This window comes from Sturnira hondurensis, unplaced genomic scaffold, assembly GCF_014824575.4.
Source record: "Sturnira hondurensis isolate 20B ecotype Veracruz unplaced genomic scaffold, ASM1482457v3 Scaffold0009719, whole genome shotgun sequence".
NCBI classification, from domain to species: Eukaryota; Metazoa; Chordata; class Mammalia; order Chiroptera; family Phyllostomidae; genus Sturnira; species Sturnira hondurensis.
In genome coordinates this window covers 13,483,066-13,493,274 of record NW_028082350.1, presented here as the reverse complement: position 1 = coordinate 13,493,274, position 10,209 = coordinate 13,483,066, and the positions used below count along the sequence as shown (strand labels likewise).

At 51.7% G+C, this 10,209-nt stretch overlaps 1 pseudogene; it reads right to left on the bottom strand.

Annotated features, from left to right (window-relative positions):
* Nucleotides 1-3,612: 3,612 nt before the first annotated feature.
* Nucleotides 3,613-5,375, bottom strand: LOC118994700 (cofilin-1-like; annotated as a pseudogene).
* Nucleotides 5,376-10,209: the final 4,834 nt, after the last annotated feature.

Below are 10,209 nucleotides of genomic sequence, written 5' to 3'. Positions count from 1 at the left end.
TTATGTATTTTTAGAGAGACAGGAAGGGAGAAAGAAAGAGAGGGAGAGAAACATCCACGTGTGGTTGCCTCTGTCACGCCCCCCACTGGGGACCTGGCTTGCAACCCAGGCGTGTGCCCTGACTGGGCTGCAGCCCTCCCCACGCTGTTCAAGCACCCCCCTCCCCCTCCCCACAAACACACACACCAGTGAAGAGAATCTAAGGGCGGAGCAGGGGGTGGATGAGGCCTCTGGTCTGGAGCTTGAGTCCCTCTTTTCCTTCTCCTCTCAAAACTTGTTCCAAGACTCCGTTCAAATGGGGACTGAACCCGCAGCCCAGAACATGTGCCCAGACCGGAAATCAAATCCACAGCCCTCCCTCCGGTCTGCAACAACGCTCCAAATGACTGAGCCACACAGGCTGGGGCTCCAGTACCTCTCCGACAACCGCCACATGGCGTCGGCTCCCACCGCCCGTGGGCCTAGCTGGGTGCACTCACATCTGTGGACTGCAGACGTGTAAAAGGTGGGGCCATCCCCTCCTTGGATGCTTAGGACAATCGTCTGCTCAACAAATATTTTTAAATAAACTCAATTCCTGCTCTGCCTGTGATCGGGCTGTGGAACGGAAGGAGATTCCATTTCTTTCTCTGACAGCTCCTTGGCACCTCTGGGACTCAGAGCAGTTAGTTAAGTTCTAGCATCAATTATTGAAAGCAGAAGCCCAGCCCCCTAGGTGTTCGCAGGTCACACTCTGCCTGGCTTCTGGTGAAAATGTCAGAACCGTCATCCCCATCAGCACGCTCCGATCCTGTGCTCACCCCAAACCCTCCCAGAAACCAGCTTAATTAAGTCCTGCTCTGACAATAAGATGTTCGCATGCAAGTTCCTGAACGTGTCATACTTGCCAATGTTGGAATGTGGGTTCCTTGCAGCCTCTCTGTTCTATTTTCTTCTGGAGGGGTAGTTTGGCCAACTGTGCCGTCTCCTTTACAAGTGCTATCTCTGTTCACAAAAGAACGTTTTTCTGGCCAGAATTCCTTCCTTCCGTACACGAAGACATGTGTGGTGTATACACCTCATGCATAAGCCAATACAGGGTCTCTCTGCCCCCAGGCAGGGTATCCAGGTGGGGAGTGGAGGGGAAGGTTGCTAGGCCTCCCTTTGCATGGGGACATCAGCCTAGGGACCCAGGACATGCAGGCCAGCCTCCTCACGGCCGCCAGGGTCACCAGTCCAGGCAGACCACAGCGGAGCCTTTTACTCCAGGGACTTTGTTATGCCACCTCTCAGCTCTAGCCCTCCAGCCTGCGCGCTCACATGCACACACCCCCTCCCTCCATCCCTCCCTCCACCACGTGCCTGCTGGGGAGCAAGACAGCTATTCCCAGCTGCCGGCGGCCAAGGGCAGAGTGGCAGCTGCAGCCAGGATGGCCCTAGAACACAGGGAGTGGACAGCGGCCATTTCTCAATGTGAAAGGTATGTCCTTCCCCCCTCGAGGGGTGCACAAGTTCTGCTGCAAAGCGAAGAGAACATTTGCATGTCTGTCAAATGAATTTTGGTGCCAGAATCGAATTGGTTCTCATCTCCTGAAAGCTACTGAGTGCGGGGTGGAGCAGACGAAGCACTCCTTCCCCCAGGCACAAAGAAGCACCACCGAACGCGCTCACGCACAGGGAGGCAGCTGGGAGGGAGGGCGCAGCCGGCTCCCCAGGTCTGGTGGAGCCATTCTCAGTATTCACGTCACAGCTTCATTGCCACATTGACCTCAGAGTCACAAGTCCCCTCCCCATTGCCTTCTAGGTAGTGTAGTTCACGACAGCACGCCTGTGACAACTAAAAAGATAAATAACAACAAAAGAAGGAAGGAAGGAAAGAAGGCAGGAGGGAGGGAGGGAGGGAGAGAGGAAGGGGGCAGGGGAGAAAGATAAAGAGAACATATAAAAAAACAGGAGGGGGTTGGGGGAGGGGAGTCAAAAGGTGCGGACCTCCAGTTATAAAATAAGTCCTGGGGACGAAGTGTGCAGCAGGGTGGCCGCAGTTACTGACTGTGCACTCCTGTTTGAAAGTTGCTGAGAGAGTAGGCCTTAGAAGTTCTCATCCCAAGAAAAACAAAATTTGTAACTATGTATGACGATAGCTGTTAACTAAACTTACTGCCTGAACATTGTGCAATACTTACACCTGTAAGTGGAAACTAATCAACAAAACAAACAAGCAAGAAAAACAGAACCAGAACCATGGAAATAAAGAACAAACTGACAGCTACCGCAGGGCAGTGGGGAGGGATAACAGGGAAAAACGGGGAGGGGCCGTCAAGGAATATGTATCAAGGACCCATGGACAAAGCCAAGGGGGGTAGGACTGAGGGTGGGAGGGAGACAAGTGTACTTGAACAACAACAACAAAAATATCAAATCACTATGTTGTGCTCCTGAAACTAATATAATGTTATATGCACATTATATCTCAGTTTTAAAAGAACAAAAGAAAGCAAGCAGCAAGTTTCTAAATGTCTGCCACACGCAGACTTGGGCACTCCAGCAGGATCCTTCTCTCTTCTCCAGGAGTCGAGCTGGTTGCAGGCAGAGGTGTCTGCAGGGCCCCTGCTGACAGCAGCCCCCCCCAGGAGTCACCTGAGAAGGAGGTGACTCCTGGGAGGGCTGAACGGAGACCCCCCAAGGCCAGGCACCACACCCTTGGGCTCCTGACCCCCACCCCATGGAGGTGGTCGTGGAGTGATCACAAGGTTTGGAGGCAGAAAGCTGACGCACCTAGTTCTACTCTTTTCTTCCTAATTACACGACCAGGAGCCGCTCCTTCAGCTGCTTTGACTCCAGGGTCTGCCCGGGGGAAGCAGGACATATAACCGGAAAAGTCCACTGGAGCAAATATCAGTGGACCAGGGGATCGGGCGTAGAACACGCCGCCACCCTTCACCGACTATCGCATCGCCCTTTACCTTGATTCATCAGCATGAAAGTGCAAGGGGCACACTGGCGAGCATGCCCCACATCTGCACCCAGAAACTGAGGCACCTTCCCTTCGAGGAGCCCTGACTTTCTAGAACGATCTTTACTCATCTTGGCAATGATTGGGAAGAGTCCAAAGACAGCTGGCAAGCTGAGAGGAGGCAGCAGGCACCTGTTGCATTTTTGTTGTTTGGGGTTTTTTTTTTCACTGACGGTCCCTTACTGGTCCTGCTTCTGTGAGTGGCCAGCACCAGGTGGAAAGGGGGAGGAGAACCAGGTGGCACGGGAGGGCTTCTCCCCAACATTCCATCTATACAGGAACTAAACAGACAAGCGAAGAATCACTATTGCGGCTACAAGTTGGCAGCATGGGAAAGGGGAGGAACAGGTGAGGAACTGGGGTGTCATTAATAAAACGCAGGCTCCCCCAAAGGGGGTGCCTGTGGGGTACTTGGTCTGCCTCAACCCCTGAGGAATCAGAAGATCAAAAGTGGTTTGGGAAGGCCAGAACCGTCAGGGGTGGGGGAGGGGGTGGTCCAAGGTGTGGGGGGCTGTTTGGCAACTGGGTGAGAGACTGCTCTCCCTACTGGGATGCCTCCAGCCCCTCTGCTCTGGCAGGAAGGGGGCAGCCTGCAACCCCCAGAGGCAGGTCCAGGGCTGCCAGATGCCTCACCGTGGCCTGTCCTCCAGGGAGATGGCAGCCCCCTCCCCCACCCCAAAGCTTTCCTGCAGGAAGGCAGGGCCCTCAACTTCCTCGGAGCAGCTCATCAGCTTCTTCTTGACGTCGTCCTGGGCGCTGACATAGGTCACTTTACTCTTCAGGGGCGCGGACTCAGGGGCCGGAAGACAAACACGAGGCCCTCCTTCTTGCGCTCCTTGGTCTGGCCCACGTCACCAGCTCGGATCTCCGTGCCCTCCTCCAGCACGAGGCTCTCCTGGTCTTCACTCAGGCAGAACACCACCTTCTGGTGCTTCTTCACCCCCTCTGGTGTCGAGGACCCACTCACCTTCGTGTCACTGAACACGCTGACAACTCCATTGTGACAGCCACACCAGAAGCGAAAAGGAGATGGCAAGGAGAGCCCAAAAAGACGAGAGCCGCTAGCTGCTGCCGGGATCCGACTCCGCTGGCGTTTTTTAATCAAGTAATTGATGAGGCTCAGTTTGGGGATTTTTTTAAAAAAGCTTCATGGACATGTACCTGACCTGCAAGGACGTGCACACTGGAAAGTGTACAATTGACAAGTTTTGGTGTGTGTGTGTATGAGTGGTGTCCACACCCTGATCCCCAGTGCCCGAGGATGCATTACCTGGCAGGCCGAAAGAGTGCGATTAACACGAGGTTCTTTTTTTTTTTTAATTAATTGTACTGGGATGACTTTGGTTTAATGAGATATAACTTTCAAATATATAATTCCATAACACATCATCTGCATATTGTGTGCTCACCACCCAAAAGCCCAAAAGCTAGTTTCCTTCCATCACGACATCTTCGACCCCCCTGAACCTCATCAATCACCCCCACATCCCACACCGCAGTGGTAACCACTGCACCGTTCTTCTCACTGAATACCTGAGACTGGGTGAGCTTTCGCACGCAGTAGTAAGTGGACACTTGTTGCTTAAGAAGCTGCCAAAGTGTTTTCGGAAGGGCTCGTGTCTTTCTGCATCCCCACCAGCAGGGCACGAGGGTCCAATGCGCCCCCAATCTTTGCCAGCTCTTGGCGGGATCACGCTTCATAATTTCAGCCACCCGAAGAGGAGGGCAGTGGTACCGCACCGTGGTTTTATTTGCATTGCCTGCATGGCTAGCGATGTTGAGCATCTTTTTTAGTGAGGCATCTGTTAAAATCATTTGCCTGTTATTTTTTAATGGGGTTGGGTTTTTTTTTTAACATTCAATGTGAGAGTTCTTCATTCTTTACACAAGTCCTTTATTAAACATGTGCTTTACAACTATTTTCTCCCACTCCCTGGCTTGTCTTTTTGTTCTCTAAACAATGTCTTTCCACGAGAAGCAGCTCTGAATTGTGTCGAAGTCCAAGGCAAGACCCTTCTGCGTACTTTGCCCAGTGCCTCACGCATGAGGAGACTTTCCTGTATGGTGGGGACGGGCACGACTCCCAGCCCTGCTGACTGTGGTGGACCCTGCCCCCGCTGATCCCTCATGTGGTCCTTGCCTTGACCTTGTGCAGGTCTGCAGCTCTCCAAATTCCCCTCTCTCTCTGCAGCCCCTTCCTCTAGTCCTCTGCGCTGTGGCCACTGCCTGGTGAGCTTGTACTTCCTGGGCGCTCAGCTCCATCTCCTCACCTCGGGGTGTCCGCTGGGCTCCTCCCGCGCTGCCCCTTCCCATCCGCGGTCTGGGCTCTCTCGCCCAGCGGCGAGCTGTGGTGGTCCCAGGGCTCTCGACCTGTGTTTCCCATCTCACGAGGATCGCTGGCATGCCGTCGGAAGGAAGGGTGGAGCACATTAGCTTTTTACCTTCTAGCCTTTTCCCACTGCCTCCACGGCATGGTCTATGCATTGGGGAGCTCTTAGAACAACACACAGAAGAACTGGCCCAGGGACATGCATGCAAGAAGCCACCAAACAAAGGGATTCTACTGAACAAGATCCTGTTTGCAAGAGTAGCCTATGGACTCTGCTACATTTAAAAATAACTCCTATTTTTAAATGGCTCCATGTTTTGGTTTGGGGTGGGGGGTATTTACTTATTTATTTATTGGGGGGGGGTGGACAGACTGTTAGACCTGGGTGAAGAATTTAAATGGAATTACATACAAGTTAATACAAAATGATTACCTCTGGTGTTGGCAGTTCAAACCCGCACTCCTCAGGGAGAGCCGTAACCCCTTGAATGACCGCATTCACTACTGACTGTCCGGAGCCCAATGGGAGCCTCTGTCGAGAGAAACTTACAAGGCTCCTTTCAGTTTCACTGAAATGTCGTCTAATCACAAATTAGCTGTAGATACCAGGTGCCCCCGATGAACTGAAAATACTAATCCGACGTGTGGGAAACTCCACGGGTCTCCTCATCTATGAAGCAGATGATTATATAGGAATGCTTAAAGGAATAAGAAGAGTGTGATTTTTTTTCCTCTTCAACTTGAATGTTATCCTTGTAGATTGCATGAATGAGAGATTTCCCATAGTTCCATCAGAATTCTTAAGTGTAAGTGAATATCATACAAAAAAACCCAGACGCTGAATTAGTGATAAAGAATGCTTTTGAAGCTATTTTAAATGTGCTTTAATTTGTAAGACATTTCTTAGGAAGATGTTGGTTATCATACTTCCTGTTCTGATCCGGTGGTAAAGGTAGTCTTGGGAATTTGCAGGTACTTCAGATTCACAAACCGGAATGAAGGAGAACACTGCATCACACTCCCACTGTTTCTCTGGAGCAGGGGTGTCAAATTCATCTTCACCCGGGGCCACATCAGCCTCGAGGCTGCTTTCAAAGGGCCGGATGTAACTCTAGGACTGTATAAACGTAACCGCTCCTTAACCAGGGGCAAGGAACCCAGCGCTGCTGCAGGGTAGAAACAAGGTGGATAAAACAAGGTGGAAGGCGAGATTCGGGCCCAGGGCCTCGTGTTTGCCGCCTGTGCTTTAGTGGTATACACTAAAGCCCTGAAATCAAACTTCTCTCAGCACATTGTTTCCAAGATCACAAATAGTGATTCATAATCGTACTCTGTAATAAAGACGTATCACTGTCAATTTTTTAAACAATAATGATTCTTATTCTTATTGTTTAAAACCAGCCAACTATCAGGCTACTCAACAGCTAGAAAGTGCTTTGGCCGCTCGGTGGCCTCTAACCACCTCCCGGTCACTTCTAGGGCCACCTCCCGGAGACAGCAGAGCACACCCGCTGTCCCTTCCACGCAGCTCCTTCTTCTTCTTTGAATTTGGCTTCCGGAAGCAGCTACTCCACAAGGGGACTGTCCGCAGTGCCGCAGCCGATCCTCTCACAGATCCCCGCTGCCAACACCTGGACACACACACACACTCACACCTCCAGGCACGCACACTGCGGCAGGCACAAGCACAGGCTCACACGCACACAAGCACACACCCCTTCAGCTGCCCTGAGGCTGAGAAGCGAGGAGGAAAACTCCTCACTTCTGGGGGTTCCTCTTTCTGATCAGTGGAGCCCCACTCAGGAGCTGGAGCAAAAGCTGGGGGAGGGTGCTGGTGTCCTGGCTGGCCTTCCCCTGAGAACCCTTCCGGCTCTGAAAGCTCAGTCAATAGCCCATTGTTGGTTGTGGAATGAAGACGATAAGAAAGCAAAGAAATTTAGCCTAAAATGCCAAGAGGCAGGCAACCACTATCTTAGATCTTCGAGGGCCAGGCTGCTGCCAAAGCACTCGCCATCAGAGGCAGGTTGTGCTTTGGGATCTGAACCTCACGGGGCAAAGGCCTCCCTGCCCCTCTGCTCCCTGCAGCCCTTCCCTCCCAGCACCCTCCTCCCTCTCTCCCTGCGAGGGTCTCCCCTCTTCTTCTTTCTTCCTCTTTGACCTTATGGTGCTTCCAGCTGCCTCCCCCTGGGCGGAGGGCGGGGTCTGGTTCTACCAGGGCCCACAGGGCTGGCCCCAATCCTGCCACGGCGCTGAGCCCTACCAGTAGGCGAGCATTACTTCACAGAAGCCCAAGGAAGATAGATAACCTCGGGCCAGTCAGTCAACTTCCCTGGTCTGAATACCTGTAAAGCAAAAAGCTCCCCTTTCATATATTTATCAAAGAAATTTTATGCCCTGGCTGGTGTAACTCAGTGGATCGAGCACTGGCGTGTAAACCCAAAGGTTACCAGGGCACACTCCTGGGTTGCCAGCCAGGTCCCCAGTTGGGGACATGCGAGAAAAAAAGAAGAAAAGAAAAGAAAGGACTCTGAGAATGAGGAGACAATGATTATAATGTATTTCTCACAAACATCGATGTTTCTCTCCCTCTCCTTCTCTCTCCCTTACCCTCTAAAAATGAATACACAAAATCTTTTTCTAAAAAAAGAAAAATTGTCTGTACTAGGCTAGATGCTGATGAGAGTCCCTCCCAGCTTCCAGGAGCTGCTCCGTGTTTTTCCGACACTCAGGAAAATCGTTGTCAGGAGGCCCTTCTGAGTCAGAAGCCAGCCTCGACTCCACGATGAAGATGCGCACCAGCTCTCCACACGCAGCTGACTCGGCAGCCTGCTCACTGGCACCAGCCCTTGTCACCTTGGAGGGACAGAAATTGGTCACAAGGCCGAGGTAGCTCACAAAGGTTCCCACCAACGCAGGAATCTACAGCAGCAGCAACACAAAGCCCATATTTAACTTCCCCAAAGAGAAAAGGTACTCTTCGCAATAAATTATATTTGAAAGTCTGTCAGATAGACTGATTCTTGCAACTCAATTTGGAACCAGGCAAAAAAAAAGAAAAGAAAAGAAAGGACTCTGAGAATGAGGAGACAAATGAAACGAAGAGATTAGGGAGCACAGTGACTGTGCCTAACCTTTCACTCCCTTCCATCTCTCTGATGGGGCCCCAGATAATATCAGACGAGAGGGAAGGCCGGAGCAGAATGAGGTCCCCTCAAAGGGCCCGTGGACGTCAGGGTGGACTTTATGCAATTCTTCCATTTCTACACTTAAAAAACAAAACAGAAGGAGCCAGCCAAGTCAGGACCGGGCCTGGAGGCGGGGCCTTCCTGAGACAGGTAAGAGAAAGAGCAAATGTCCTGAGCCAGGGTGGAGCCTGGTGCTCAAAGACAGGACGGTCAGAATGGTTCAGGCAGAGTGAATGGAAGGAAGTCCGGAGTGGGGAGGGCAGGCCAGCAAGGTGCAGGCTGAGTGGGGCTCTGAGGCCCAGGCGAAGGTGCGCGTGTGTTCACACGTGTGTGCACGTACATGTGTTTTGAGTGAATGGGACTAATATGATCTGACAGGTTAACGAACTTGCTCTTGGGGACAGGGTGACCAATTAAGAGACCAAGAAGTGAACCAAGCAGGAAGTAAATACCACTTGGGTTAGAGCAGCGTTAAAGACACTGATACCAGGGGCAGAGGGGTGAGGGGGCGAAACAGGAGTGAGTGGAAACGTAGAATACACATTACCCATTTAAAGTTAAAAAAGACACACTGAAACAAACACAACAATACTTCTAGCAAAACTCTAGCTGGAAGTAGTTAGGAGGACCCCTCCCAAGGTGCTGGGGAGACACGTTCACAGAGAAGAGGGAGAAGCAAAGCAAGGACATTACCGAGCGGCTGTAGCTCAGAGCCTGGTTGGGACTGATTGTGCGTTGGCTCTGACTTTGCGACCTTGAGGCATTTACAGGCTTGGGTCTCATTTGCTGGCATCAGCTGATGTTTAATTAATGCAAAAGCAGCCCCGCTGGGAGTGGTGCCCAAGGGTCCTATTTGGGCAGCATCCTGAGAGTCGTTAACAGACACTTTTTTATGTTGAAAAGCTGCTAAGAGGATAGATCTCAAACGTTCCCACCACGAGAAACGAAATGCTAACTCTGAAAGATGACAGATGGTAACCAAACATACCATGGGCGCCACGTCACAGTATATATGCCTCAGTCTAGTCATCATGGCGTACATTTCAAACCGATACACTGTTACAGATCAGTTATATCGCAGGGAAAGTGAAAAGGTTCTAAATAAAATTTTTCGAAGTTTAAAAAGAAAGCAGAGCCGTCAGAACTTGCTAAGCAATTGGCTACGGGGGAGCGGAAACAGAGAAGAACAGAGGAGAAGGTTTGGGAGGGGGCCCATTCCAACATTATTCAGACATCATTCCCACTCACAACGTGGCCAGTTCCACGTCACCTCACTCGACCACCAGCAGCCTCTTCTGACACAGCAGAAGGCACCCCCTTTGAATTGCTCTTCCCTCGGCTTCCCCGCCCCCCACCCCGTCTTGTTTTCCCTGCAACCCCTCTCGCTGCTCCAGGACAGGTCCCTCCTCATCCCTCTGACCCCTCGGTGTCCAGGGACTAAGGGCACTGGGCTCAGCTGCTCTCTAGCCCTGCTCTCTAGCCCGATACCATCTGACCCTAAGGTTTTACTTCTTTTGTCTCTCTATCTCCTTCCCAACTCCACCCACATCTCTCATCTCCAACTCCCAACTCCACACCCCCACTTGCAAACTCAACAGGCACTTTCTACTGCTGAAACAGGATGCCCCACCCTCTGCTGGCTCCTCTCCCATCCCAGCCCAGAGCAGCTCCTCACTCGCAGGTGCTCAGGCGACAAAACCTGG